The sequence below is a fragment of the Lepisma saccharinum genome, chromosome 5, assembly GCF_977018435.1.
Source record: "Lepisma saccharinum chromosome 5, izLepSacc3.1, whole genome shotgun sequence".
NCBI classification, from domain to species: domain Eukaryota; kingdom Metazoa; phylum Arthropoda; class Insecta; order Zygentoma; family Lepismatidae; genus Lepisma; species Lepisma saccharinum.
In genome coordinates this window covers 48,820,184-48,826,183 of record NC_139233.1, presented here as the reverse complement: position 1 = coordinate 48,826,183, position 6,000 = coordinate 48,820,184, and positions in this window count along the sequence as shown.

Below are 6,000 nucleotides of genomic sequence, written 5' to 3'. Positions count from 1 at the left end.
CAGTACCTTCACGGGAAATCACCTATAGGGTAGTAGCGAACCGTAGCCTTTTACGATGTATATTTTAAGGTACCTTCACGGGAAAGCACCTATATGGTAGTACCTTCACGGCTAAACCAGTACCTTCGCGGGAAAGCACCTATATGGCAGTACCTTCACGGTTAACACAGTACCTTCACGGGAAATCACCTATAGGGTAGTAGCGAACCGTAGCCTTTTACGCTGTATATTTTAAGGTACCTTCACGGGAAAGCACCTATATGGCAGTGCCTTCACGGTTAACCCAGTCGCGCGTCCAATTTGGTGCCGGGACCGCAGTATTGGTAGCCCGGAATATGCATCTCGAAAGGCAATTTGTTGAGGATGTCGTTGATGAGTCCCCCCTTCCGCCAGCTTCCAGAATCGCGGCGGCAAGATGTTGATGATGTTGATAAGATTCCCGATGCCTTTCGGTTCGTTAACGATGAAGCGGCTTAGTTTGGAAACGATCATGTCCACGATGCCAACCATTTCGTTGTGAAAGTTTCGGTTTCCTGCCCTTTCTTCTCCGGCGATGACCAGCAGCCGGTCCACGAGTTTACGAACGTCGTCCAGCCACACAAATTCCACGGGAAAATTGGAGTAGCGCTTGATACCGCTGCCGGTAGGCAGGCGAGTGGTGCCAGGTTGCTGCTTCATTTCGTTCCAAAACGGTTTGATGATGTTCCTGTACTTCTCGCTGCTACTCGACATGGCCCTGTTCTGAGATGGGTCGTTGTTCTGATGCAAAGCATCGGTCATCTTGAGAATTTCCTTGTAATTGTCGTAATCCTCTTCGGAATACACGTTGGCGTCGGGGCGCTTTCTAGTGATCAGTTCCCATAGCCCCTGCGTGCCTGCATACTTCTTGAAGAAACTTCTGCGTCCCGCTCGGCTCTCGTTGTAGATGATGATATCGTCCTTGTCGAACGTGACGTGCCAACTGCCTATCTTCCACACGACGCTCCCGGAAGGGTCGGGTGATGGATACAAACCGAAAACTTCGTCTCTGTCATCGCCTTTGGTGCTCAGATATTTGGCTGCGGTCGGTCCTAATCGTATTCCCTCTACGGAAGACGAACTGCTGCTGCTGCTGGGCGACGGAAACCTAGTGGGAAGCGATGGCAGTTGGAAGTGTTGGAGAGTTGTGGCGGGTGAAGGAGGAGTGGGAGGATAGTCCGTAATGTTGCGAACTGCCACCGGCACCAACTCTGTGATCAAATCCTTGTTATGTTCGGCAACATCTTTGATTTCTTTGCCCAAGTCACCGATTGCATCGATGAGCGGTTGCTCCTGTCGCTTCTTCTGCTCATAATATCCACGATTCTCTTCCTTCCACCCTTTGAATCGTTTAGCAAGGTACTCGGTCAACTTGATGTTTTCTTCGGTTTTCCTTTTGGACATTGCAAAATGAAGTTTTGGACCTATCTGTTTTCTTACAATTTTGTTATTTTATTTCGACGGAAGAAACAAGACAGAGCTGTCAATGAAATGATATTGTTGATAATCTTATCTTTTTTGTTGTTCATCTCGTACCATTCATCTGAAAATTTTCTAACACTCTGCTTATGATATCCATCAAGCATGTCTTCCATTTCGTCTGTTATTGCGTGAAGATCTTCGGTATTCACGATCTTTTCCCCCGTGATTTTAAATATGTAGTCCTTCATGATCATCTGACACGGCACGGCGAACGCTGGCGAACTATCGGCGATATCAATTATTCTGTGGATGTTATCTTCTTCTTTACCCGACACAATCTTGAATATCTGATAGAGCAGCTCCACAGGAAGGTTAGCAGATCGTGATGTATTCATTTTTTCTTTTTGTTCCCATCGTACTATTATATTACATTTTCCATCACGATAAACTCGTTGATCTTGTTACGATACTTCCCCTGGTTCGGTTTGCGAGTCATGTCAATCGTGACGAAGCCGTAGTCGTCAGCATTCCAGCAATGCGTGCAGAGGTTGCGAAACGACTCGTACGTCATATCCCCTCCGACGAACTCGTCGTACACGTGCTTGAGGTTGGTGGCATCCTGCCGAAACAAGCAAATGAAGTTTGCGTTGTCCCTGATCAGTTGCTTGGGGATCTTCGAGAAGGTCTGAGCCAAGTAAAAGCAGTCCATGCCCTTGTGGCGACCTCGAGTGAAGTAGTTGCGAACCTCATCCTGATTCTGGAGGATGACGTCGTCGAAGACAACCACCGAATTCTCACGACTCTCGTCCAAAGGTACCATCTGCGAGGCAAAGGTGGCTATTTCAAGATCGTCGTAGATTGCAATCAGCTGTCGGTATTTCGATTGTTCGAGACTCTTGGAAAAGACGTACAGGTGTATGTTCTCCCAATCGAGCCAGTGGGTAGCCAGGATGAAATTGTCTACCATCAATGTGGTTTTGTCACAACCCGAGGGCCCCACGATGAGGCATCTGATACTTTCGGGGAGCAATTCGCCATTTTTCTTTCTTCCTTTACCTTCGCCAACGTCCGGGAGCCTCTTGGTCACCTCCCAGCTCATATGATATCGACAGCATCAACCCAAGAATTCTGCGAAGAGGGAAGGCCGAGCCACTTGACGTAAAGTTTGCCCTTGCTGCGTCGGAGCACTTTCTCCACAAGGTAAGTGTCCGGGAACCTACTGGCGGACAGTTCCTGCTCGTATAATCGACCCTCGATGTCCTCACCGTCCGCGGTGCTCTTCAGCTTGTAGGTGGGGATGTAGGGAGGTGATGAAGGCAGGAGAACATCGGTCACAGTGAAAATTTCTGTAGACCAGTTTCGAGTGAAACCTTTGTCGAACACTCCGGGGCGTTTGAACTTGCTCACTCTCACCTTGTCTCCTATTTTATACTTTGGTTTCTTGATTTTTTCACCAGTGTTTCGTTTGCAGTACACTTCAGAGAGCAGGCACCTTTCGTTTCGCTTGGACACTTCCAAGGGTTTCATCCCGATCGTCCTGTGAATTCGGTTGTTGTATTCCTCCACCAATTCGGGCACCAGATCCACCCACTTGTAGTTCCCGCGGAGGGTGAACCGTTTCCACATGAGTCCCTTGAGGGTCCTGTTGAATTGCTCCACGATGCTTGCTTTCAGCTCGCTGTAGGTTGAATAGTGAAGAATACCGTTCTTCTTGAGCATCCTCCCGAAGGCAGAGTTGTAGAATTCCCTGCCTCGATCGGTCTGCAGGAAACAAGGGTTCCCTGTTTGAGAACAGAAGCGAAAGCTTTGCTGACCTCAACCCCGGTCTTGACACCGCTCGGGGGATGCAAGTTCACAATCCGGAGACTTCCGCCACCTAGCGAGAGTTCGTAGAAGATGCTATTGTTGTTGAAGATTAAGAAGATCTTGCCAGTGTTCTCTTCGAACTGCTTCACAATACCGTTCAAGTGGACGATTGTAGCTGCCAACAGGTCGGTTCGGAAAGCAAGCAAGGCATCGTCAAGCATGTCTCGAGCTTTGACGACCTATTCGCTGGATATCTTGACGTACTTGGGAAGCGTGGCGCCAGGTTTCCTCCTGTTGTAGCCGAACACGTTGGTTGGCATGTTATAGCGCATTTCTTTCTTTCCCACTGCTCAGACTATTTTATTAATTTTTCCTCTTCTTGCTTCGAGAAAAAGGTCTCGCAGATATTTTTAATGGTAAAGATTTTCTTTCGAAGCCAACGCCCTTTTTTCCCTTGCGTAATTAACCAAGAACAGAGCCGCCCGAACGGCGAAAAGAGGCTCATCGGTAGAGGAAATGCTGGAATTTGTATTGTTTCTTTGTTTTCGAAAGCATACTTCATCCCCCGAAGAGCACTCGTTTTGATTTGTTAGCTAAATTTAGCTTGCGGCTCAAACAATGCATGATAGAATAAATGTTGCCAACTCACTAGGTTAGTTTAACTCGTAAAAATATTTTGGTGAAATGTTGATGGCAGAGCTGCCAACGCTGACAGTGAGGTTAACATACACCGTGAACTCTTGTAATAAACGGCGTAAACGACATGTTGCCAACTCACTAGGTTAGTTTAACTCGTAAAAATATTGTGGTGAAATGTTGATGGCAGAGCTGCCAACGCTGACAGTGAGATTAACATACACCGTGAACTCTTGTAATATACAGCGTAAAAGGCTACGGTTCACTACTGCCCTATAGGTGCTTTCCCGCGAAGGTGGTGGGTTAACCGTGAAGGTACTGCCATATAGGTGCTTTCCCGCGAAGGTACTGGGTTAACCGTGAAGGTACTGCCATATAGGTGCTTTCCCGTGAAGGTACTGGGTTAACCGTGAAGGTACTGCCATATAGGTGCTTTCCCGTGAAGGTACCTTAAAATATACAGCGTAAAAGGCTACGGTTCGCTACTACCCTATAGGTGATTTCCCGCGAAGGTACTGTGTTAACCGTGAAGGTACTGCCATATAGGTGCTTTCCCGTGAAGGTACTGGGTTAACCGTGAAGGTACTGCCATATAGGTGCTTTCCCGTGAAGGTACCTTAAAATATACATCGTAAAAGGCTACGGTTCGCTACTACCCTATAGGTGATTTCCCGTGAAGGTACTGTGTTAACCGTGAAGGTACTGCCATATAGGTGCTTTCCCGCGAAGGTACTGGGTTAACCGTGAAGGTACTACCATATAGGTGCTTTCCCGTGAAGGTACCTTAAAATATACAGCGTAAAAGGCTACGGTTCGCTACTACCCTATAGGTGATTTCCCGTGAAGGTACTGTGTTAACCGTGAAGGTACTGCCATATAGGTGCTTTCCCGCTAAGGTACTGTGTTAACCGTGAAGGTACTGCCATATAGGTGCTTTCCCGCGAAGGTACCTTAAAATATACAGCGTAAAAGGCTACGGTTCGCTGCTACACTATAGGTGATTCCCCGTGAAGGTACCTTAAAATATACAGCGTAAAAGGCTACGAATCTTCCGGATGAGTCAGCTCCGCTATTCTCATACTACTATCCTAGATGCCAGCCAACAACAAGAAAAGCCAAATACAAGGTAGGTGATCAAGTAAGAATCAGCAAATATAAGCACATATTCAAAAGAGGCTTTACCAGAAACTGGAGCACTGAATTATTTACAGTGGTTCAAGTTAAACCTGGGGCCCGTAACAGATATATAATAAAAGATCACCAAGGAGAAATTCTCAAAGGCAGGTTCTATGAAGAAGAACTCAGCAAAACTAAACAGCCTGACACATATCTCATAGAAAAAATCATCCGTAGAAAAGGCAACAAGATACTGGTCAAATAGCTAGGACTTCCAGAACACAGCTGGATCGAGGCAGACAAAGTGATACTATGAACACCTGGGATGTTATAAAGAGACTACCAGATCCTGAACAGCAGAATAAGAGAAATGGAAAGCTGCTGCCTGATAATATTAGATGTCTTATTCTTGGACCATCGGCTTGTGGTAAAACTACACTAATGATTGATAATTTTTTATTGGCACCCAACTGGTTAGACTGGAAAAACAGGCACTTGTATGTCTTCTCTAAGAGGCTGGAACAATTAAAATATCAGCAGCTGATGAAGCTATATGATGGACTGGATATAGCCACTTTTGAATCAGATGTTAAGCCACTCCATGATTGTCTTGATAACTCTGTTGTTGTGTTTGATGACATTATACTGGATAATCAAAACAAGGTTAGAAATTTCTTTACACAGGGCCGGCACAAAAACATTGATTGCTTCTACCTAGCACAGACCTTTTCAAAAATTCCGAAGCAGCTGATCCGGGACAACAGCAATTTTATATGTGTGTTTCATCAAGATCATACCAACCTCAAACACATACATGATGAATATGTAGGTGGGGACCTGAGCTACAATGATTTTTCCAAGTTTTGCAGCAGGTGCTGGAACCAGGACAGTTATGGGTTTGTCACAATTGATATGACAAGAACACCCAATAGTGGCAAATACAGAAATAAAATCAACGATTTTCTAGACGTTGAGACATAAATAAATAACCATGAAAAGGCC